The following is a 24,594-nucleotide window of genomic DNA, read 5'->3' as shown; positions in this document are numbered from 1 at the left end:
CTCAGACGTGAGTCCTTTGCTCACTTTGCCACTGGATTCAAGCAAGCCTGGCTGAAGACGGCTGAAATGCCAGAAACAGGTCCTAGGAAGCTTGTTTCGGGTCCAGGGAAGGCATGGCTTGGCAGGTTGGGCTGGACTGTTCCCATGAGGCACAGGGTCAGACTGATTTGCATATGGCCATGTCTGAACTGGGGTGGCAGAGTGGGCTAAAGAACGGCGATGGATCAAACCCAGATCTGTTGACTGGGTGTGAGTGTTTGTTTGGTTCTGATGCTCCGTCCATCACCACCCCCTTTTGTACCGCTTTGTTCGCCATAATTTGGCAGGGTATGCTCAGACGTGAGTCCCTTGCTCACTTTGCCACTGGATTCAAGCAAGCCTGGCTGAAGACGGCTGAAATGAAAGAAACCGGTCCTAGGAAGCTTGTTTCCGGTCCAGGGAAGGCATGGCTTGGCAGTTCGGGCTGGACTGTTCCCATGAGGCACAGGGTCAGACTGATTTGCATATGGCAATGTCTGAACTGGGGTGGCAGAGTGGGCTAAAGAACGGCGATGGATCAAACCCAGATCTGTTGACTGGGTGTGAGTGTTTGATTGGTTCTGATGCTCCGTCCATCACCAGCCCCTTTTGTACCGCTTTGTTCACCATAAGTTGGCAGGGTATGCTCGGACGTGAGTCCCTGGCTCACTTTGCCACTGGATTCAAGCAAGCCTGGCTGAAGACGGCTGAAATGCCAGAAACTTATCCTAAGAAGCTTGTTTCCGGTCCAGAGAAGGCATGGTTTGGCAGTTTGGGCTGGACTGTTCCCATGATGCACAGGGTCAGACTGATTTGCATATGGCCATGTCTGAACTGGAGTGGCAGAGTGGGCTAAAGAATGGCAATGGATCAAACCCAGATCTGTTGACTGGGTGTGAGTGTTTGATTGGTTCTGATGCTCCGTCCATCACCACCCCCTTTTGTACCGCTTTGTTTGCCGTAAGTTGGCAGGGTATGCTCAGACGTGAGTCCCTTGCTCACTTTGCCACTGGATTCAAGCAAGCCTGGCTGAAGACGGCTGAAATGCCAGAAACCGGTCCTAGGAAGCTTGTTTCCGGTCCAGGGAAGGCATGGCTTTGCAGTTCGGGCTGGACTGTTCCCATGAGGCACAGGGTCAGACTGATTTGCATATGGCCATGTCTGAACTGGGGTGGCAGAGTGGGCTAAAGAACGGCGATGGATCAAACCCAGATCTGTTGACTGGGTGTGAGTGTTTGTTTGGTTCTGATGCTCCGTCCATCACCACCCCCTTTTGTACCGCTTTGTTCGCCATAAGTTGGCAGGGTATGCTCAGACGTGAGTCCCTTGCTCACTTTGCCACTAGATTCAAGCAAGCCTGGCTGAAGACGGCTGAAATGCCAGAAACCGGTCCTAGGAAGCTTGTTTCCGGTCCAGGGAAGGCATGGTGAGGCAGTTCGGGCGGGACTGTTCCCATGAGGCACAGGGTCAGACTGATTTGCATATGGCCATGTCTGAACTGGGGTGGCAGAGTGGGCTAAAGAACGGCGATGGATCAAACCCAGATCTGTTGACTGGGTGTGAGTGTTTGTTTGGTTCTGATGCTCCGTCCATCACCACCCCCTTTTGTACCGCTTTGTTCGCCATAATTTGGCAGGGTATGCTCAGACGTGAATCCCTTGCTCACTTTGCCACTGGATTCAAGCAAGCCTGGCTGAAGACGGCTGAAATGAAAGAAACCGGTCCTAGGAAGCTTGTTTCCGGTCCAGGGAAGGCATGGCTTGGCAGTTCGGGCTGGACTGTTCCCATGAGGCACAGGGTCAGACTGATTTGCATATGGCAATGTCTGAACTGGGGTGGCAGAGTGGGCTAAAGAACGGCGATGGATCAAACCCAGATCTGTTGACTGGGTGTGAGTGTTTGATTGGTTCTGATGCTCCGTCCATCACCAGCCCCTTTTGTACCGCTTTGTTCGCCATAAGTTGGCAGGGTATGCTCGGACGTGAGTCCCTTGCTCACTTTGCCACTGGATTCAAGCAAACCTGGCTGAAGACGGCTGAAATGCCAGAAACCGGTCCTAGAAAGCTTGTTTCCGGTCCAAGGAAGGCATGGCTTGGCAGTTCGGGCTGGACTGTTCCCATGAGGTACAGGGTCAGACTGATTTGCATATGGCCATGTCTGAGCTGGGGTGGCAGAGTGGGCTAAAGAACGGCGATGGATCAAACTCAGATCTGTTGACTGGGTGTGAGTGTTTGATTGGTTCTGATGCTCCGTCCATCACCACCCCCTTTTGTACCGCTTTGGTCACCATAAGTTGACAGGGTATGCTCAGACGTGAGTCCCTTGCTCACTTTGCCACTGGATTCAAGCAAGCCTGGCTGAAGACGGCTGAAATGCCAGAAACCGCTCCTAGGAAGCTTGTTCCGGTCCAGGGAAGGCATGGCTTGGCAGTTCGGGCTGGACTGTTCCCATGGGGCACAGGGTCAGACAGATTTGCATATGGCCATGTCTGAACTGGGGTGGCAGAGTGGGCTAAGAACAGCGATGGATCAAACCCAGATCTGTTGACTGGGTGTGAGTGTTTGATTGGTTCTGATGCTCCGTCCATCACCACCCCCTTTTGTACCGCTTTGTTCGCCATAAGTTGGCAGGGTTTGCTCAGACGTGAGTCCCTTGCTCACTTTGCCACTGGATTCAAGCAAGCCTGGCTGAAGATGGCTGAAATGCCAGAAACCGGTCCTAGGAAGCTTGTTGCCGGTCCAGGAAAGGCATGGCTTGGCAGTTCGGGCTGGACTGTTCCCATGAGGCACAGGGTCAGACTGATTTGCATATGGCCATGTCTGAACTGGGGTGGCAGAGTGGGCTAAAGAACGGCGATGGATCAAACTCAGATCTGTTGACTGGGTGTGAGTGTTTGATTGGTTCTGATGCTCCGTCCATCACCAGCCCCTTTTGTACCGCTTTGTTCGCCATAAGTTGGCAGGGTATGCTCGGACGTGAGTCCCTTGCTCACTTTGCCACTGGATTCAAGCAAGCCTGGCTGAAGACGGCTGAAATGCCAGAAACCGGTCCTAGAAAGCTTGTTTCCGGTCCAAGGAAGGCATGGCTTGGCAGTTCGGGCTGGACTGTTCCCATGAGGTACAGGGTCAGACTGATTTGCATATGGCCATGTCTGAACTGGGGTGGCAGAGTGGGCTAAATAACGGCGATGGATCAAACTCAGTTCTGTTGACTGGGTGTGAGTGTTTGATTGGTTCTGATGCTCCGTCCATCACCACCCCCTTTTGTACCGCTTTGGTCACCATAAGTTGACAGGGTATGCTCAGACGTGAGTCCCTTGCTCACTTTGCCACTGGATTCAAGCGAGCCTGGCTGAACACGGCTGAAATGCCAGAAACCGCTCCTAGGAAGCTTGTTCCGGTCCAGGGAAGGCATGGCTTGGCAGTTCGGGCTGGACTGTTCCCATGGGGCACCGGGTCAGACAGATTTGCATATGGCCATGTCTGAACTGGGGTGGCAGAGTGGGCTAAGAACAGCGATGGATCAAACCCAGATCTGTTGACTGGGTGTGAGTGTTTGATTGGTTCTGATGCTCCGTCCATCACCACCCCCTTTTGTACCGCTTTGTTCGCCATAAGTTGGCAGGGTTTGCTCAGACGTGAGTCCCTTGCTCAATTTGCCACTGGATTCAAGCAAGCCTGGCTGAAGATGGCTGAAATGCCAGAAACCGGTCCTAGGAAGCTTGTTGCCGGTCCAGGAAAGGCATGGCTTGGCAGTTCGGGCTGGACTGTTCCCATGAGGCACAGGGTCAGACTGATTTGCATATGGCCATGTCTGAACTGGGGTGGCAGAGTGGGCTAAAGAACGGCGATGGATCAAACCGAGATCTGTTGACTGGGTTTGAGTGTTTAATTGGTTCTGATGCTCCGTCCATGACCACCCCCTTTTGTACCGCTTTGTTCGCCGTAAGTTGGCAGGGTATGCTCAGACGTGAGTCCCTGGCTCACTTTGCCACTGGATTCAAGCAAGCCTGGCTGAAGTCGGCTGAAATGCCAGAAACTGGTCCTAAGAAGCTTGTTTCCGGTCCAGGGAAGGCATGGTTTGGCAGTTTGGGCTGGACTGTTCCCATGATGCACAGGGTCAGACTGATTTGCATATGGCCATGTCTGAACTGGAGTGGCAGAGTGGGCTAAAGAACGGCGATGGATCAAACCCAGATCTGTTGACTGGGTGTGAGTGTTTGATTGGTTCTGATGCTCCGTCCATCACCACCCCCTTTTTTACCGCTTTGTTCGCCATAAGTTTGCAGGGTATGCTCAGACGTGAGTCCCTTGCTCACTTTGCCACTGGATTCAAGCAAACCTGGCTGAAGATGGCTGAAATGCCAGAAACCGGTCTTGGAAGCTTGTTTCCGGTCCAGGGAAGGCATGGCTTGGCAGTTCGGGCTGGACTGTTCCCATGAGGCACAGGGTCAGACTGATTTGCATTGGCCATGTCTGAACTGGGGTGGCAGAGTGGGCTAAAGAACGGCGATGGATCAAACTCAGATCTGTTGACTGGGTGTGAGTGTTTGATTGGTTCTGATGCTCCGACCACCACCACCCACTTTTGTACCGCTTTGTTCGCCATAAGTTGGCAGGGTATGCTCAGACGTGAGTCCCTTGCTCACTTTGCCACTGGATTCAAGCATGCCTGGCTGAAGACGGCTGAAATGCCAGAAACCGGTCCTAGGAAGCTTGTTTCTGGTCCAGGGAAGGCATGGATTGGCAGTTCGGGCTGGACTGTTCCCATGAGGCACAGGGTCAGACTGATTTGCATATGGCCATGTCGGAGCTGGGGTGGCAGACTGGGCTAAAGAACGGCGATGGATCAAACCCAGATCTGTTGACTGGGTGTGAGTGTTTGATTGGTTCTGATGCTCCGTCCACCACCACCCCCTTTTGTACCGCTTTGTTCGCCATAAGTTGGCAGGGTATGCTCAGACGTGAGTCCCTTGCTCACTTTGCCACTGGATTCAAGCAAGCCTGGCTGAAGACGGCTGAAATGCCAGAAACCGGTCCTAGGAAGCTTGTTTCCGGTCCAGGGAAGGCATGGCTTGGCAGTTCGGGCTGGACTGTTCCCATGAGGCACAGGGTCAGACTGATTTGCATATGGCCATGTCTGAACTGGGGTGGCAGAGTGGGCTAAAGAACTGCAATGGATCAAACCCAGATCTGTTGACTCGGTGTGAGTGTTTGATTGGTTCTGATGCTCCGTCCATCACCACCCCCTTTTGTACCGCTTTGTTCGCCATAAGTTGGCAGGGTATGCTCAGACGTGAGTCCCTTGCTCACTTTGCCACTGGATTCAAGCAAGTCTGGCTGAAGACAGCTGAAATGCCAGAAACCGGTCCTAGGAAGCTTGTTTCCGGTCCAGGGAAGGCATGGCTTGGCAGTTCGGGCTGGACTGTTCCCATGTGGCACAGGGTCAGACTGATTTGCATATGACCATGTCTGAACTGGGGTGGCAGAGTGGGCTAAAGAACGGCGATGGATCAAACCCAGATCTGTTGACTGGGTGTGAGTGTTTGTTTGGTTCTGATGCTCCGTCCATCACCACCCCCTTTTGTACCGCTTTGTTCGCCATAAGTTGGCAGGGTATGCTCAGACGTGATTCCCTTGCTCACTTTGCCACTGGATTCAAACAAGCCTGGCTGAAGACAGCTGAAATGCCAGAAACCGGTCCTAGGAAGCTTGTTTCCGGTCCAGGGAAGGCATGGCTTGGCAGTTCGGGCTGGACTGTTCCCATGAGGCACAGGGTCAGACTGATTTGCATATGACCATGTCTGAACTGGGGTGGCAGAGTGGGCTAAAGAACGGCGATGGATCAAACCCAGATCTGTTGACTGGGTGTGAGTGTTTGTTTGGTTCTGATGCTCTGTCCATCACCACCCCCTTTTGTACCGCTTTGTTCGCCATAAGTTGGCAGGGTATGCTCAGACGTGAGTCCTTTGCTCACTTTGCCACTGGATTCAAGCAAGCCTGGCTGAAGACGGCTGAAATGCCAGAAACAGGTCCTAGGAAGCTTGTTTCGGGTCCAGGGAAGGCATGGCTTGGCAGGTTGGGCTGGACTGTTCCCATGAGGCACAGGGTCAGACTGATTTGCATATGGCCATGTCTGAACTGGGGTGGCAGAGTGGGCTAAAGAACGGCGATGGATCAAACCCAGATCTGTTGACTGGGTGTGAGTGTTTGATTGGTTCTGATGCTCCGTCCATCACCACCCCCTTTTTCACCGCTTTGTTCGCCATAAGTTTGCAGGGTATGCTCAGACGTGAGTCCCTTGCTCACTTTGCCACTGGATTCAAGCAAACCTGGCTGAAGACGGCTGAAATGCCAGAAACCGGTCCTAGGAAGCTTGTTTCCGGTCCAGGGAAGGCATGGCTTGGCAGTTCGGGCTGGACTGTGCCCATGAGGCACAGGGTCAGACTGATTTGCATATGGCCATGTCTAAACTGGGGTGGCAGAGTGGGCTAAAGAACGGCGATGGATCAAACCCAGATCTGTTGACTGGGTGTGAGTGTTTGAATCGTTCTGATGCTCCGACCACCACCACCCCGTTTTGTACCGCTTTGTCCGCCATAAGTTGGCAGGGTATGCTCAGATGTGAGTCCCTTGCTCACTTTGCCACTGGATTCAAGCAGGCCTGGCTGAAGACGGCTGAAATGCCAGAAACCGGTCCTAGGAAGCTTGTTTCTGGTCCAGGGAAGGCATGGATTGGCAGTTCGGGCTGGACTGTTCCCATGAGGCACAGGGTCAGACTGATTTGCATATGGTCATGTCGGAGCTGGGGTGGCAGACTGGGCTAAAGAACGGCGATGGATCAAACCCAGATCTGTTGACTGGGTGTGAGTGTTTGATTGGTTCTGATGCTCCGTCCACCACCACCCCCTTTTGTACCGCTTTGTTCGCCATAAGTTGGCAGGGTATGCTCAGACGTGAGTCCCTTGCTCACTTTGCCACTGGATTCAAGCAAGCCTGGCTGAAGACGGCTGAAATGCCAGAAACCGGTCCTAGGAAGCTTGTTTCCGGTCCAGGGAAGGCATGGCTTGGCAGTTCGGGCTGGACTGTTCCCATGTGGCACAGGGTCAGACTGATTTGCATATGACCATGTCTGAACTGGGGTGGCAGAGTGGGCTAAAGAACGGCGATGGATCAAACCCAGATCTGTTGACTGGGTGTGAGTGTTTGTTTGGTTCTGATGCTCCGTCCATCACCACCCCCTTTTGTACCGCTTTGTTCGCCATAAGTTGGCAGGGTATGCTCAGACGTGATTCCCTTGCTCACTTTGCCACTGGATTCAAGCAAGCCTGGCTGAAGACAGCTGAAATGCCAGAAACCGGTCCTAGGAAGCTTGTTTCCGGTCCAGGGAAGGCATGGCTTGGCAGTTCGGGCTGGACTGTTCCCATGAGGCACAGGGTCAGACTGATTTGCATATGACCATGTCTGAACTGGGGTGGCAGAGTGGGCTAAAGAACGGCGATGGATCAAACCCAGATCTGTTGACTGGGTGTGAGTGTTTGTTTGGTTCTGATGCTCCGTCCATCACCACCCCCTTTTGTACCGCTTTGTTCGCCATAAGTTGGCAGGGTATGCTCAGACGTGAGTCCCTTGCTCACTTTGCCACTGGATTCAAGCAAGCCTGGCTGAAGACGGCTGAAATGCCAGAAACAGGTCCTAGGAAGCTTGTTTCGGGTACAGGGAAGGCATGGCTTGGCAGGTTGGGCTGGACTGTTCCCATGAGGCACAGGGTCAGACTGATTTGCATATGGCCATGTCTGAACTCGGGTGGCAGAGTGGGCTAAAGAACGGCGATGGAACAAACCCAGATCTGTTGACTGGGTGTGAGTGTTTGATTGGTTCTGATGCTCCGTCCATCACCACCCCCTTTTGTACCGCATTGTTCACCATAAGTTGGCAGGGTATGCTCAGACGTGAGTCCCTTGCTCACTTTGCCACTGGATTCAAGCAAGCCTGGCTGAAGACGGCTGAAATGCCAGAAACCGGTCCTAGGAAGCTTGTTTCCGGTCCAGGGAAGGCATGGCTTGGCAGTTCGGGCTGGACTGTTCCCATGAGGCACAGGGTCAGACTGATTTGCATATGGCCATGTCTGAACTGGGGTGGCAGAGTGGGCTAAAGAACGGCGATGGATCAAACCCAGATCTGTTGACTGGGTGTGAGTGTTTGATTGGTTCAGATGCTCCATCCATCACCACCCCCTTTTGTACCGCTTTGTTCGCCATAAGTTGGCAGGGTATGCTCAGACGTGAGTCCCTTGCTCACTTTGCCACTGGATTCAAGCAAGCCTGGCTGAAGACGCCTGAAATGCCAGAAACCGGTCCTAAGAAGCTTGTTTCCGGTCCAGAGAAGGCATGGTTTGGCAGTTTGGGCTGGACTGTTCCCATGATGCACAGGGTCAGACTGATTTGCATATGGCCATGTCTGAACTGGAGTGGCAGAGTGGGCTAAAGAATGGCAATGGATCAAACCCAGATCTGTTGACTGGGTGTGAGTGTTTGATTGGTTCTGATGCTCCGTCCATCACCACCCCCTTTTGTACCGCTTTGTTTTCCGTAAGTTGGCAGGGTATGCTCAGACGTGAGTCCCTTGCTCACTTTGCCACTGGATTCAAGCAAGCCTGGCTGAAGACGGCTGAAATGCCAGAAACCGGTCCTAGGAAGCTTGTTTCCAGTCCAGGGAAGGCATGGCTTGGCAGTTCGGGCTGGACTGTTCCCATGAGGCACAGGGTCAGACTGATTTGCATATGGCCATGTCTGAACTGGGGTGGCAGAGTGGGCTAAAGAACGGCGATGGATCAAACCCAGATCTGTTGACTGGGTGTGAGTGTTTGATTGGTTCTGATGCTCCGTCCATCACCACCCCCTTTTGTACCGCTTTGTTTGCCGTAAGTTGGCAGGGTATGCTCAGACGTGAGTCCCTTGCTCACTTTGCCACTGGATTCAAGCAAGCCTGGCTGAAGACGGCTGAAATGAAAGAAACCGGTCCTAGGAAGCTTGTTTCCGGTCCAGGGAAGGCATGGCTTGGCAGTTCGGGCTGGACTGTTCCCATGAGGCACAGGGTCAGACTGATTTGCATATGGCAATGTCTGAACTGGGGTGGCAGAGTGGGCTAAAGAACGGCGATGGATCAAACCCAGATCTGTTGACTGGGTGTGAGTGTTTGATTGGTTCTGATGCTCCGTCCATCACCAGCCCCTTTTGTACCGCTTTGTTCGCCATAAGTTGGCAGGGTATGCTCGGACGTGAGTCCCTGGCTCACTTTGCCACTGGATTCAAGCAAGCCTGGCTGAAGACGGCTGAAATGCCAGAAACTGGTCCTAAGAAGCTTGTTTCCGGTCCAGAGAAGGCATGATTTGGCAGTTTGGGCTGGACTGTTCCCATGATGCACAGGGTCAGACTGATTTGCATATGGCCATGTCTGAACTGGAGTGGCAGAGTGGGCTAAAGAATGGCAATGGATCAAACCCAGATCTGTTGACTGGGTGTGAGTGTTTGATTGGTTCTGATGCTCCGACCACCACCACCCACTTTTGTACCGCTTTGTTCGCCATAAGTTGGCAGGGTATGCTCAGACGTGAGTCCCTTGCTCACTTTGCCACTGGATTCAAGCAAGCCTGGCTGAAGACGGCTGAAATGCCAGAAACCGGTCCTAGGAAGCTTGTTTCCGGTCCAGGGAAGGCATGGCTTGGCAGTTCGGGCTGGACTGTTCTCATGAGGCACAGGGTCAGACTGATTTGCATATGGCCATGTCTGAACTGGGGTGGCAGAGTGGGCTAAAGAACGGCGATGGATCAAACCCAGATCTGTTGACTGGGTGTGAGTGTTTGATTGGTTCTGATACTCCGACCACCACCACCCCCTTTTGTACCGCTTTGTCCGCCATAAGTTGGCAGGGTATGCTCAGACGTGAGTCCCTTGCTCACTTTGCCACTGGATTCAAGCAAGCCTGGCTGAAGACGGCTGAAATGCCAGAAACCGGTCCTAGGAAGCTTGTTTCTGGTCCAGGGAAGGCATGGATTGGCAGTTCGGGCTGGACTGTTCCCATGAGGCACAGGGTCAGACTGATTTGCATATGGTCATGTCGGAGCTGGGGTGGCAGAGTGGGCTAAAGAACGGCGATGGATCAAACCCAGATCTGTTGACTGGGTGTGAGTGTTTGATTGGTTCTGATGCTCCGTCCACCACCACCCCCTTTTGTACCGCTTTGTTCGCCATAAGTTGGCAGGGTATGCTCAGACGTGAGTCCCTTGCTCACTTTGCCACTGGATTCAAGCAAGCCTGGCTGAAGACGGCTGAAATGCCAGAAACCGGTCCTAGGAAGCTTGTTTCCGGTCCAGGGAAGGCATGGCTTGGCAGTTCGGGCTGGACTGTTCGCATGAGGCACAGGGTCAGACTGATTTGCTGACTGGGTGTGAGTGTTTGTTTGGTTCTGATGCTCCGTCCATCACCACCCTCTTTTGTACCGCTTTGTTCGCCATAAGTTGGCAGGGTATGCTAAGACGTGAGTCCCTTGCTCACTTTGCCACTGGATTCAAGCAAGCCTGGCTGAAGACGGCTGAAATGCCAGAAACAGGTCCTAGGAAGCTTGTTTCGGGTGCCAGGGAAGGCATGGCTTGGCAGGTTGGGCTGGACTGTTCCCATGAGGCACAGGGTCAGACTGATTTGCATATGGCCATGTCTGAATTGGGGTGGCAGAGTGGGCTAAAGAACGGCGATGGATCAAACCCAGATCTGTTGACTGGGTGTGAGTGTTTGATTGGTTCAGATGCTCCGTCCATCACCACCCCCTTTTGTACCGCTTTGTTCGCCATAAGTTGGCAGGGTATGCTCAGACGTGAGTCCCTTGCTCACTTTGCCACTGGATTCAAGCAAGCCTGGCTGAAGACGCCTGAAATGCCAGAAACCGGTCCTAGGAAGCTTGTTTCCGGTCCAGGGAAGGCATGGCTTGGCAGTTCGGGCTGGACTGTTCCCATGAGGCACAGGGTCAGGCTGATTTGCATATGGCCATGTCTGAACTGGGGTGGCAGAGTGGGCTAAAGAACGGCGATGGATCAAACCCAGATCTGTTGACTGGGTGTGAGTGTTTGATTGGTTCTGATGCTCCGTCCATCACCACCCCCTTTCGTACCGCTTTGTTCGCCGTAAGTTGGCAGGGTATGCTCAGACGTGAGTCCCTGGCTCACTTTGCCACTGGATTCAAGCAAGCCTGGCTGAAGACGGCTGAAATGCCAGAAACTGGTCCTAAGAAGCTTGTTTCCGGTCCAGAGAAGGCATGGTTTGGCAGTTTGGGCTGGACTGTTCCCATGATGCACAGGGTCAGACTGATTTGCATATGGCCATGTCTGAACTGGAGTGGCAGAGTGGGCTAAAGAATGGCAATGGATCAAACCCAGATCTGTTGACTGGGTGTGAGTGTTTGATTGGTTCTGATGCTCCGTCCATCACCACCCCCTTTTGTACCGCTTTGTTTTCCGTAAGTTGGCAGGGTATGCTCAGACGTGAGTCCCTTGCTCACTTTGCCACTGGATTCAAGCAAGCCTGGCTGAAGACGGCTGAAATGCCAGAAACCGGTCCTAGGAAGCTTGTTTCCGGTCCAGGGAAGGCATGGCTTGGCAGTTCGGGCTGGACTGTTCCCATGTGGCACAGGGTCAGACTGATTTGCATATGACCATGTCTGAACTGGGGTGGCAGAGTGGGCTAAAGAACGGCGATGGATCAAACCCAGATCTGTTGACTGGGTGTGAGTGTTTGTTTGGTTCTGATGCTCCGTCCATCACCACCCCCTTTTGTACCGCTTTGTTCGCCATAAGTTGGCAGGGTATGCTCAGACGTGATTCCCTTGCTCACTTTGCCACTGGATTCAAGCAAGCCTGGCTGAAGACAGCTGAAATGCCAGAAACCGGTCCTAGGAAGCTTGTTTCCGGTCCAGGGAAGGCATGGCTTGGCAGTTCGGGCTGGACTGTTCCCATGAGGCACAGGGTCAGACTGATTTGCATATGACCATGTCTGAACTGGGGTGGCAGAGTGGGCTAAAGAACGGCGATGGATCAAACCCAGATCTGTTGACTGGGTGTGAGTGTTTGTTTGGTTCTGATGCTCCGTCCATCACCACCCCCTTTTGTACCGCTTTGTTCGCCATAAGTTGGCAGGGTATGCTCAGACGTGAGTCCCTTGCTCACTTTGCCACTGGATTCAAGCAAGCCTGGCTGAAGACGGCTGAAATGCCAGAAACAGGTCCTAGGAAGCTTGTTTCGGGTACAGGGAAGGCATGGCTTGGCAGGTTGGGCTGGACTGTTCCCATGAGGCACAGGGTCAGACTGATTTGCATATGGCCATGTCTGAACTCGGGTGGCAGAGTGGGCTAAAGAACGGCGATGGAACAAACCCAGATCTGTTGACTGGGTGTGAGTGTTTGATTGGTTCTGATGCTCCGTCCATCACCACCCCCTTTTGTACCGCATTGTTCACCATAAGTTGGCAGGGTATGCTCAGACGTGAGTCCCTTGCTCACTTTGCCACTGGATTCAAGCAAGCCTGGCTGAAGACGGCTGAAATGCCAGAAACCGGTCCTAGGAAGCTTGTTTCCGGTCCAGGGAAGGCATGGCTTGGCAGTTCGGGCTGGACTGTTCCCATGAGGCACAGGGTCAGACTGATTTGCATATGGCCATGTCTGAACTGGGGTGGCAGAGTGGGCTAAAGAACGGCGATGGATCAAACCCAGATCTGTTGACTGGGTGTGAGTGTTTGATTGGTTCAGATGCTCCATCCATCACCACCCCCTTTTGTACCGCTTTGTTCGCCATAAGTTGGCAGGGTATGCTCAGACGTGAGTCCCTTGCTCACTTTGCCACTGGATTCAAGCAAGCCTGGCTGAAGACGCCTGAAATGCCAGAAACCGGTCCTAGGAAGCTTGTTTCCGGTCCAGGGAAGGCATGGCTTGGCAGTTCGGGCTGGACTGTTCCCATGAGGCACAGGGTCAGGCTGATTTGCATATGGCCATGTCTGAACTGGGGTGGCAGAGTGGGCTAAAGAACGGCGATGGATCAAACCCAGATCTGTTGACTGGGTGTGAGTGTTTGATTGGTTCTGATGCTCCGTCCATCACCACCCCCTTTCGTACCGCTTTGTTCGCCGTAAGTTGGCAGGGCATGCTCAGACGTGAGTCCCTGGCTCACTTTGCCACTGGATTCAAGCAAGCCTGGCTGAAGACGGCTGAAATGCCAGAAACTGGTCCTAAGAAGCTTGTTTCCGGTCCAGAGAAGGCATGGTTTGGCAGTTTGGGCTGGACTGTTCCCATGATGCACAGGGTCAGACTGATTTGCATATGGCCATGTCTGAACTGGAGTGGCAGAGTGGGCTAAAGAATGGCAATGGATCAAACCCAGATCTGTTGACTGGGTGTGAGTGTTTGATTGGTTCTGATGCTCCGTCCATCACCACCCCCTTTTGTACCGCTTTGTTTTCCGTAAGTTGGCAGGGTATGCTCAGACGTGAGTCCCTTGCTCACTTTGCCACTGGATTCAAGCAAGCCTGGCTGAAGACGGCTGAAATGCCAGAAACCGGTCCTAGGAAGCTTGTTTCCAGTCCAGGGAAGGCATGGCTTGGCAGTTCGGGCTGGACTGTTCCCATGAGGCACAGGGTCAGACTGATTTGCATATGGCCATGTCTGAACTGGGGTGGCAGAGTGGGCTAAAGAACGGCGATGGATCAAACCCAGATCTGTTGACTGGGTGTGAGTGTTTGATTGGTTCTGATGCTCCGTCCATCACCACCCCCTTTTGTACCGCTTTGTTTGCCGTAAGTTGGCAGGGTATGCTCAGACGTGAGTCCCTTGCTCACTTTGCCACTGGATTCAAGCAAGCCTGGCTGAAGACGGCTGAAATGAAAGAAACCGGTCCTAGGAAGCTTGTTTCCGGTCCAGGGAAGGCATGGCTTGGCAGTTCGGGCTGGACTGTTCCCATGAGGCACAGGGTCAGACTGATTTGCATATGGCAATGTCTGAACTGGGGTGGCAGAGTGGGCTAAAGAACGGCGATGGATCAAACCCAGATCTGTTGACTGGGTGTGAGTGTTTGATTGGTTCTGATGCTCCGTCCATCACCAGCCCCTTTTGTACCGCTTTGTTCGCCATAAGTTGGCAGGGTATGCTCGGACGTGAGTCCCTGGCTCACTTTGCCACTGGATTCAAGCAAGCCTGGCTGAAGACGGCTGAAATGCCAGAAACTGGTCCTAATAAGCTTGTTTCCGGTCCAGAGAAGGCATGATTTGGCAGTTTGGGCTGGACTGTTCCCATGATGCACAGGGTCAGACTGATTTGCATATGGCCATGTCTGAACTGGAGTGGCAGAGTGGGCTAAAGAATGGCAATGGATCAAACCCAGATCTGTTGACTGGGTGTGAGTGTTTGATTGGTTCTGATGCTCCGACCACCACCACCCACTTTTGTACCGCTTTGTTCGCCATAAGTTGGCAGGGTATGCTCAGACGTGAGTCCCTTGCTCACTTTGCCACTGGATTCAAGCAAGCCTGGCTGAAGACGGCTGAAATGCCAGAAACCGGTCCTAGGAAGCTTGTTTCCGGTCCAGGGAAGGCATGGCTTGGCAGTTCGGGCTGGACTGTTCCCATGAGGCACAGGGTCAGACTGATTTGCATATGGCCATGTCTGAATTGGGGTGGCAGAGTGGGTTAAAGAACGGCGATGGATCAAACCCAGATCTGTTGACTGGGTGTGAGTGTTTGATTGGTTCTGATACTCCGACCACCACCACCCCCTTTTGTACCGCTTTGTCCGCCATAAGTTGGCAGGGTATGCTCAGACATGAGTCCCTTGCTCACTTTGCCACTGGATTCAAGCAAGCCTGGCTGAAGACGGCTGAAATGCCAGAAACCGGTCCTAGGAAGCTTGTTTCTGGTCCAGGGAAGGCATGGATTGGCAGTTCGGGCTGGACTGTTCCCATGAGGCACAGGGTCAGACTGATTTGCATATGGTCATGTCGGAGCTGGGGTGGCAGAGTGGGCTAAAGAACGGCGATGGATCAAACCCAGATCTGTTGACTGGGTGTGAGTGTTTGATTGGTTCTGATGCTCCGTCCACCACCACCCCCTTTTGTACCGCTTTGTTCGCCATAAGTTGGCAGGGTATGCTCAGACGTGAGTCCCTTGCTCACTTTGCCACTGGATTCAAGCAAGCCTGGCTGAAGACGGCTGAAATGCCAGAAACCGGTCCTAGGAAGCTTGTTTCCGGTCCAGGGAAGGCATGGCTTGGCAGTTCGGGATGGACTGTTCGCATGAGGCACAGGGTCAGACTGATTTGCTGACTGGGTGTGAGTGTTTGTTTGGTTCTGATGCTCCGTCCATCACCACCCCCTTTTGTACCGCTTTGTTCGCCATAAGCTGGCAGGGTATGCTCAGACGTGAGTCCCTTGCTCACTTTGCCACTGGATTCAAGCAAGCCTGGCTGAAGACGGCTGAAATGCCAGAAACAGGTCCTAGGAAGCTTGTTTCGGGTGCCAGGGAAGGCATGGCTTGGCAGGTTGGGCTGGACTGTTCCCATGAGGCACAGGGTCAGACTGATTTGCATATGGCCATGTCTGAATTGGGGTGGCAGAGTGGGCTAAAGAACGGCGATGGATCAAACCCAGATCTGTTGACTGGGTGTGAGTGTTTGATTGGTTCAGATGCTCCGTCCATCACCACCCCCTTTTGTACGGCTTTGTTCGCCATAAGTTGGCAGGGTATGCTCAGACGTGAGTCCCTTGCTCACTTTGCCACTGGATTCAAGCAAGCCTGGCTGAAGACGCCTCAAATGCCAGAAACCGGTCCTAGGAAGCTTGTTTCCGGTCCAGGGAAGGCATGGCTTGGCAGTTCGGGCTGGACTGTTCCCATGAGGCACAGGGTCAGGCTGATTTGCATATGGCCATGTCTGAACTGGGGTGGCAGAGTGGGCTAAAGAACGGCGATGGATCAAACCCAGATCTGTTGACTGGGTGTGAGTGTTTGATTGGTTCTGATGCTCCGTCCATCACCACCCCCTTTCGTACCGCTTTGTTCGCCGTAAGTTGGCAGGGTATGCTCAGACGTGAGTCCCTGGCTCACTTTGCCACTGGATTCAAGCAAGCCTGGCTGAAGACGGCTGAAATGCCAGAAACTGGTCCTAAGAAGCTTGTTTCCGGTCCAGAGAAGGCATGGTTTGGCAGTTTGGGCTGGACTGTTCCCATGATGCACAGGGTCAGACTGATTTGCATATGGCCATGTCTGAACTGGAGTGGCAGAGTGGGCTAAAGAATGGCAATGGATCAAACCCAGATCTGTTGACTGGGTGTGAGTGTTTGATTGGTTCTGATGCTCCGTCCATCACCACCCCCTTTTGTACCGCTTTGTTTTCCGTAAGTTGGCAGGGTATGCTCAGACGTGAGTCCCTTGCTCACTTTGCCACTGGATTCAAGCAAGCCTGGCTGAAGACGGCTGAAATGCCAGAAACCGGTCCTAGGAAGCTTGTTTCCAGTCCAGGGAAGGCATGGCTTGGCAGTTCGGGCTGGACTGTTCCCATGAGGCACAGGGTCAGACTGATTTGCATATGGCCATGTCTGAACTGGGGTGGCAGAGTGGGCTAAAGAACGGCGATGGATCAAACCCAGATCTGTTGACTGGGTGTGAGTGTTTGATTGGTTCTGATGCTCCGTCCATCACCACCCCCTTTTGTACCGCTTTGTTTTCCGTAAGTTGGCAGGGTATGCTCAGACGTGAGTCCCTTGCTCACTTTGCCACTGGATTCAAGCAAGCCTGGCTGAAGACGGCTGAAATGCCAGAAACCGGTCCTAGGAAGCTTGTTTCCAGTCCAGGGAAGGCATGGCTTGGCAGTTCGGGCTGGACTGTTCCCATGAGGCACAGGGTCAGACTGATTTGCATATGGCCATGTCTGAACTGGGGTGGTAGAGTGGGCTAAAGAACGGCGATGGATCAAACCCAGATCTGTTGACTGGGTGTGAGTGTTTGATTGATTCTGATGCTCCGTCCATCACCACCCCCTTTTGTACCGCTTTGTTCGCCATAAGCTGGCAGGGTATGCTCAGACGTGAGTCCCTTGCTCACTTTGCCACTGGATTCAAGCAAGCCTGGCTGAAAACAGCTGAAATGCCAGAAACCGCTCCTAGGAAGCTTGTTTCCGGTCCAGGGAAGGCATGGCTTGGCAGTTCGGGCTGGACTGTTCCCATGAGGCACAGGGTCAGACTGATTTGCATATGGCAATGTCTGAACTGGGGTGGCAGAGTGGGCTAAAGAACGGCGATGGATCAAACCCAGATCTGTTGACTGGGTGTGAGTGTTTGATTGGTTCTGATGCTCCGTCCATCACCAGCCCCTTTTGTACCGCTTTGTTTGCCATAAGTTGGCAGGGTATGCTCGGACGTGAGTCCCTGGCTCACTTTGCCACTGGATTCAAGCAAGCCTGGCTGAAGACGGCTGAAATGCCAGAAACTGGTCCTAAGAAGCTTGTTTCCGGTCCAGAGAAGGCATGGTTTGGCAGTTTGGGCTGGACTGTTCCCATGATGCACAGGGTCAGACTGATTTGCATATGGCCATGTCTGAACTGGAGTGGCAGAGTGGGCTAAAGAATGGCAATGGATCAAACCCAGATCTGTTGACTGGGTGTGAGTGTTTGATTGGTTCTGATGCTCCGTCCATCACCACCCCCTTTTGTACCGCTTTGTTTGCCGTAAGTTGGCAGGGTATGCTCAGACGTGAGTCCCTTGCTCACTTTGCCACTGGATTCAAGCAAGCCTGGCTGAAGACGGCTGAAATGCCAGAAACCGGTCCTAGGAAGCTTGTTTCCGGTCCAGGGAAGGCATGGCTTGGCAGTTCGGGCTGGACTGTTCCCATGAGGCACAGGGTCAGACTGATTTGCATATGGCCATGTCTGAACTGGGGTGGTAGAGTGGGCTAAAGAACGGCGATGGATCAAACCCAGATCTGTTGACTGGGTGTGAGTGTTTGTTTGGTTCTGATGCTCCGTCCATCACCACACCCTTTTGTACCGCTTTGTTCGCCATAAGTTGGCAGGGTATGCTCAGACGTGAGTCCCTTGCTCACTTTGCCACTAGATTCAAGCAAGCCTGGCTGAAGACGGCTGAAATGCCAGAAACCGGTCCTAGAAAGCTTGTTTCCGGTCCAGGGAAGGCATGGTGAGGCAGTTCGGGCTGGACTGTTCCCATGAGGCACAGGGTCAGACTGATTTGCATATGGGCACGTCTGAACTGGGGTGGCAGAGTGGGTTAAAGAACGGCGATGGATCGAATCCAGATCTGTTGACTGGGTGTGAGTGTTTGATTGGTTCTGATGCTCCGTCCATCACCACCCCCTTTTGTACCGCTTTGTTTGCCGTAAGTTGGCAGGGTATGCTCAGACGTGAGTCCCTTGCTCACTTTGCCACTGGATTCAAGCAAGCCTGGCTGAAGACGGCTGAAATGCCAGAAACCGGTCCTAGGAAGCTTGTTTCCGGTCCAGGGAAGGCATGGCTTGGCAGTTCGGGCTGGACTGTTCCCATGAGGCACAGGGTCAGACTGATTTGCATATGGCCATGTCTGAACTGGGGTGGCAGAGTGGGCTAAAGAACGGCGATGGATCAAACCCAGATCTGTTGACTGGGTGTGAGTGTTTGTTTGGTTCTGATGCTCCGTCCATCACCACCCCCTTTTGTACCGCTTTGTTCGCCATAATTTGGCAGGGTATGCTCAGACGTGAGTCCCTTGCTCACTTTGCCACTGGATTCAAGCAAGCCTGGCTGAAGACGGCTGAAATGAAAGAAACCGGTCCTAGGAAGCTTGTTTCCGGTCCAGGGAAGGCATGGCTTGGCAGTTCGGGCTGGACTGTTCCCATGAGGCACAGGGTCAGACTGATTTGCATATGGCAATGTCTGAACTGGGGTGGCAGAGTGGGCTAAAGAACGGCGATGGATCAAACCCAGATCTGTTGACTGGGTGTGAGTGTTTGATTGGTTCTGATGCTTCGTCCATCACCAGCCCCTTTTGAACCGCTTTGTTCGCCATAAGTTGGCAGGGTATGCTCGGACGTGAGTCCCTTGCTCACTTTGCCACTGGATTCAAGCAAGCCTGGCTGAAGACGGCTGAAATGCCAGAAACCGGTCCTAGAAAGCTTGTTTCCGGTCCAAGGAAGGCATGGCTTGGCAGTTCGGGCTGGACTGTTCCCATGAGGTACAGGGTCAGACTGATTTGCATATGGCCATGTCTGAACTGGGGTGGCAGAGTGGGCTAAAGAACGGCGATGGATCAAACTCAGATCTGTTGACTGGGTGTGAGTGTTTGATTGGTTCTGATGCTCCGTCCATCACCACCCCCTTTTGTACCGCTTTGGTCACCATAAGTTGACAGGGTATGCTCAGACGTGAGTCCCTTGCTCACTTTGCCACTGGATTCAAGCAAGCCTGGCTGAAGACGGCTGAAATGCCAGAAACCGCTCCTAGGAAGCTTGATCCGGTCCAGGGAAGGCATGGCTTGGCAGTTCGGGCTGGACTGTTCCCATGGGGCACAGGGTCAGACAGATTTGCATATGGCCATGTCTGAACTGGGGTGGCAGAGTGGGCTAAGAACAGCGATGGATCAAACCCAGATCTGTTGACTGGGTGTGAGTGTTTGATTGGTTCTGATGCTCCGTCCATCACCACCCCCTTTTGTACCGCTTTGTTCGCCATAAGTTGGCAGGGTTTGCTCAGACGTGAGTCCCTTGCTCACTTTGCCACTGGATTCAAGCAAGCCTGGCTGAAGATGGCTGAAATGCCAGAAACCGGTCCTAGGAAGCTTGTTGCCGGTCCAGGAAAGGCATGGCTTGGCAGTTCGGGCTGGACTGTTCCCATGAGGCACAGGGTCAGACTGATTTGCATATGGCCATGTCTGAACTGGGGTGGCAGAGTGGGCTAAAGAACGGCGATGGATCAAACCGAGATCTGTTGACTGGGTTTGAGTGTTTGATTGGTTCTGATGCTCCGTCCATGACCACCCCCTTTTGTACCGCTTTGTTCGCCGTAAGTTGGCAGGGTATGCTCAGACGTGAGTCCCTGGCTCACTTTGCCACTGGATTCAAGCAAGCCTGGCTGAAGACGGCTGAAATGCCAGAAACTGGTCCTAAGAAGCTTGTTTCCGGTCCAGGGAAGGCATGGTTTGGCAGTTTGGGGTGGACTGTTCCCATGATGCACAGGGTCAGACTGATTTGCATATGGCCATGTCTGAACTGGAGTGGCAGAGTGGGCTAAAGAACGGCGATGGATCAAACCCAGATCTGTTGACTGGGTGTGAGTGTTTGATTGGTTCTGATGCTCCGTCCATCACCACCCCCTTTTTTACCGCTTTGTTCGCCATAAGTTTGCAGGGTATGCTCAGACGTGAGTCCCTTGCTCACTTTGCCACTGGATTCAAGCAAACCTGGCTGAAGACGGCTGAAATGCCAGAAACCGGTCTTGGAAGCTTGTTTCCGGTCCAGGGAAGGCATGGCTTGGCAGTTCGGGCTGGACTGTTCCCATGAGGCACAGGGTCAGACTGATTTGCATATGGCCCTGTCTGAACTGGGGTGGCAGAGTGGGCTAAAGAACGGCGATGGATCAAACCCAGATCTGTTGACTGGGTGTGAGTGTATGATTGGTTCTGATGCTCCGACCACCACCACCCACTTTTGTACCGCTTTGTTCGCCATAAGTTTGCAGGGTATGCTCAGACGTGAGTCCCTTGCTCACTTTGCCACTGGATTCAAGCAAGCCTGGCTGAAGACGGCTGAAATGCCAGAAACCGGTCCTAGGAAGCTTGTTTCTGGTCCAGGGAAGACATGGATTGGCAGTTCGGGCTGGACTGTTCCCATGAGGCACAGGGTCAGACTGATTTGCATATGGCCATGTCGGAGCTGGGGTGGCAGACTGGGCTAAAGAACGGCGATGGATCAAACCCAGATCTGTTGACTGGGTGTGAGTGTTTGATTGGTTCTGATGCTCCGTCCACCACCACCCCCTTTTGTACCGCTTTGTTCGCCATAAGTTGGCAGGGTATGCTCAGACGTGAGTCCCTTGCTCACTTTGCCACTGGATTCAAGCAAGCCTGGCTGAAGACGGCTGAAATGCCAGAAACCGGTCCTAGGAAGCTTGTTTCCGGTCCAGGGAAGGCATGGCTTGGCAGTTCGGGCTGGACTGTTCCCATGAGGCACAGGGTCAGACTGATTTGCATATGGCCATGTCTGAACTGGGGTGGCAGAGTGGGCTAAAGAACTGCAATGGATCAAACCCAGATCTGTTGACTCGGTGTGAGTGTTTGATTGGTTCTGATGCTCCGTCCATCACCACCCCCTTTTGTACCGCTTTGTTCGCCATAAGTTGGCAGGGTATGCTCAGACGTGAGTCCCTTGCTCACTTTGCCACTGGATTCAAGCAAGTCTGGCTGAAGACAGCTGAAATGCCAGAAACCGGTCCTAGGAAGCTTGTTTCCGGTCCAGGGAAGGCATGGCTTGGCAGTTCGGGCTGGACTGTTCCCATGTGACACAGGGTCAGACTGATTTGCATATGACCATGTCTGAACTGGGGTGGCAGAGTGGGCTAAAGAACGGCGATGGATCAAACCCAGATCTGTTGACTGGGTGTGAGTGTTTGTTTGGTTCTGATGCTCCGTCCATCACCACCCCCTTTTGTACCGCTTTGTTCGCCATAAGTTGGCAGGGTATGCTCAGACGTGATTCCCTTGCTCACTTTGCCACTGGATTCAAGCAAGCCTGGCTGAAGACAGCTGAAATGCCAGAAACCGGTCCTAGGAAGCTTGTTTCCGGACCAGGGAAGGCATGGCTTGGCAGTTCGGGCTGGACTGTTCCCATGAGGCACAGGGTCAGACGGATTTGCATATGACCATGTCTGAACTGGGGTGGCAGAGTGGGCTAAAGAACGGCGATGGATCAAACCCAGATCTGTTGACTGGGTGTGAGTGTTTGTTTGGTTCTGATGCTCCGTCCATCACCACCCCCTTTTGTACCGCTTTGTTCGCCATAAGTTGGCAGGGTATGCTCAGACGTGAGTCCCTTGCTCACTTTGCCACTGGATTCAAGCAAGCCTGGCTGAAGACGGCTGAAATGCCAGAAACAGGTCCTAGGAAGCTTGTTTCGGGTCCAGGGAAGGCATGGCTTGGCAGGTTGGGCTGGACTGTTCCCATGTGGCACAGGGTCAGACTGATTTGCATATGGCCATGTCTGAACTGGGGTGGCAGAGTGGGCTAAAGAACGGCGATGGATCAAACCCAGATCTGTTGACTGGGTGTGAGTGTTTGATTGGTTCTGATGCTCCGTCCATGACCACCCCCTTTTGTACCGCTTTGTTCGCCGTAAGTTGGCAGGGTATGCTCAGAAGTGAGTCCCTGGCTCACTTTGCCACTGGATTCAAGCAAGCCTGCCTGAAGACGGCTGAAATGCCAGAAACTGGTCCTAAGAAGCTTGTTTCCGGTCCAGGGAAGGCATGGTTTGGCAGTTTGGGCTGGACTGTTCCCATGATGCACAGGGTCAGACTGATTTGCATATGGCCATGTCTGAACTGGAATGGCAGAGTGGGCTAAAGAACGGCGATGGATCAAACCCAGATCTGTTGACTGGGTGTGAGTGTTTGATTGGTTCTGATGCTCCGTCCATCACCACCCCCTTTTTTACCGCTTTGTTCGCCATAAGTTTTCAGGGTATGCTCAAACGTGAGTCCCTTGCTCACTTTGCCACTGGATTCAAGCAAACCTGGCTGAAGACGGCTGAAATGCCAGAAACCGGTCCTAGGAAGCTTGTTTCCGGTCCAGGGAAGGCATGGCTTGGCAGTTCGGGCTGGACTGTTCCCATGAGGCACAGGGTCAGACTGATTTGCATATGGCCATGTCTGAACTGGGGTGGCAGAGTGGGCTAAAGAACGGCGATGGATCAAACCAGATCTGTTGACTGGGTGTGAGTGTTTGATTGGTTCTGATGCTCCGACCACCACCACCCCCTTTTGTACCGCTTTGTTCGCCATAAGTTGGCAGGGTATGCTCAGACGTGAGTCCCTTGCTCACTTTGCCACTGGATTCAAGCAAGTCTGGCTGAAGACAGCTGAAATGCCAGAAACTGGTCCTAGGAAGCTTGTTTCCGGTCCAGGGAAGGCATGGCTTGGCAGTTCGGGCTGGACTGTTCCCATGTGGCACAGGGTCAGACTGATTTGCATATGACCATGTCTGAACTGGGGTAGCAGAGTGGGCTAAAGAACGGCGATGGATCAAACCCAGATCTGTTGACTGGGTGTGAGTGTTTGTTTGGTTCTGATGCTCCGTCCATCACCACCCCCTTTTGTACCGCTTTGTTCGCAATAAGTTGGCAGGGTATGCTCAGACGTGATTCCCTTGCTCACTTTGCCACTGGATTCAAGCAAGCCTGGCTGAAGACAGCTGAAATGCCAGAAACCGGTCCTAGGAAGCTTGTTTCCGGTCCAGGGAAGGCATGGCTTGGCAGTTCGGGCTGGACTGTTCCCATGAGGCACAGGGTCAGACTGATTTGCATATGACCATGTCTGAACTGGGGTGGCAGAGTGGGCTAAAGAACGGCGATGGATCAAACCCAGATCTGTTGACTGGGTGTGAGTGTTTGTTTGGTTCTGATGCTCCGTCCATCACCACCCCCTTTTGTACCGCTTTGTTCGCCATAAGTTGGCAGGGTATGCTCAGACGTGAGTCCCTTGCTCACTTTGCCACTGGATTCAAGCAAGCCTGGCTGAAGACGGCTGAAATGCCAGAAACAGGTCCTAGGAAGCTTGTTTCGGGTCCAGGGAAGGCATGGCTTGGCAGGTTGGGCTGGACTGTTCCCATGAGGCACAGGGTCAGACTGATTTGCATATGGCCATGTCTGAACTGGGGTGGCAGAGTGGGCTAAAGAACGGCGATGGATCAAACCCAGATCTGTTGACTGGGTGTGAGTGTTTGATTGGTTCTGATGCTCCGTCCATGACCACCCCCTTTTGTACCGCTTTGTTCGCCGTAAGTTGGCAGGGTATGCTCAGAAGTGAGTCCCTGGCTCACTTTGCCACTGGATTCAAGCAAGCCTGGCTGAAGACGGCTGAAATGCCAGAAACTGGTCCTAAGAAGCTTGTTTCCGGTCCAGGGAAGGCATGGTTTGGCAGTTTGGGCTGGACTGTTCCCATGATGCACAGGGTCAGACTGATTTGCATATGGCCTTGTCTGAACTGGAATGGCAGAGTGGGCTAAAGAACGGCGATGGATCAAACCCAGATCTGTTGACTGGGTGTGAGTGTTTGATTGGTTCTGATGCTCCGTCCACCACCACCCCCTTTTTTACCGCTTTGTTCGCCATAAGTTTGCAGGGTATGCTCAGACGTGAGTCCCTTGCTCACTTTGCCACTGGATTCAAGCAAACCTGGCTGAAGACGGCTGAAATGCCAGAAACCGGTCCTAGGAAGCTTGTTTCCGGTCCAGGTAAGGCATGGCTTGGCAGTTCGGGCTGGACTGTTCCCATGAGGCACAGGGTCAGACTGATTTGCA

Source organism: Triturus cristatus, chromosome 7 (assembly GCF_964204655.1).
Source record: "Triturus cristatus chromosome 7, aTriCri1.1, whole genome shotgun sequence".
NCBI lineage: Eukaryota > Metazoa > Chordata > Amphibia > Caudata > Salamandridae > Triturus > Triturus cristatus.
This window is presented reverse-complemented; position numbering follows the sequence as displayed.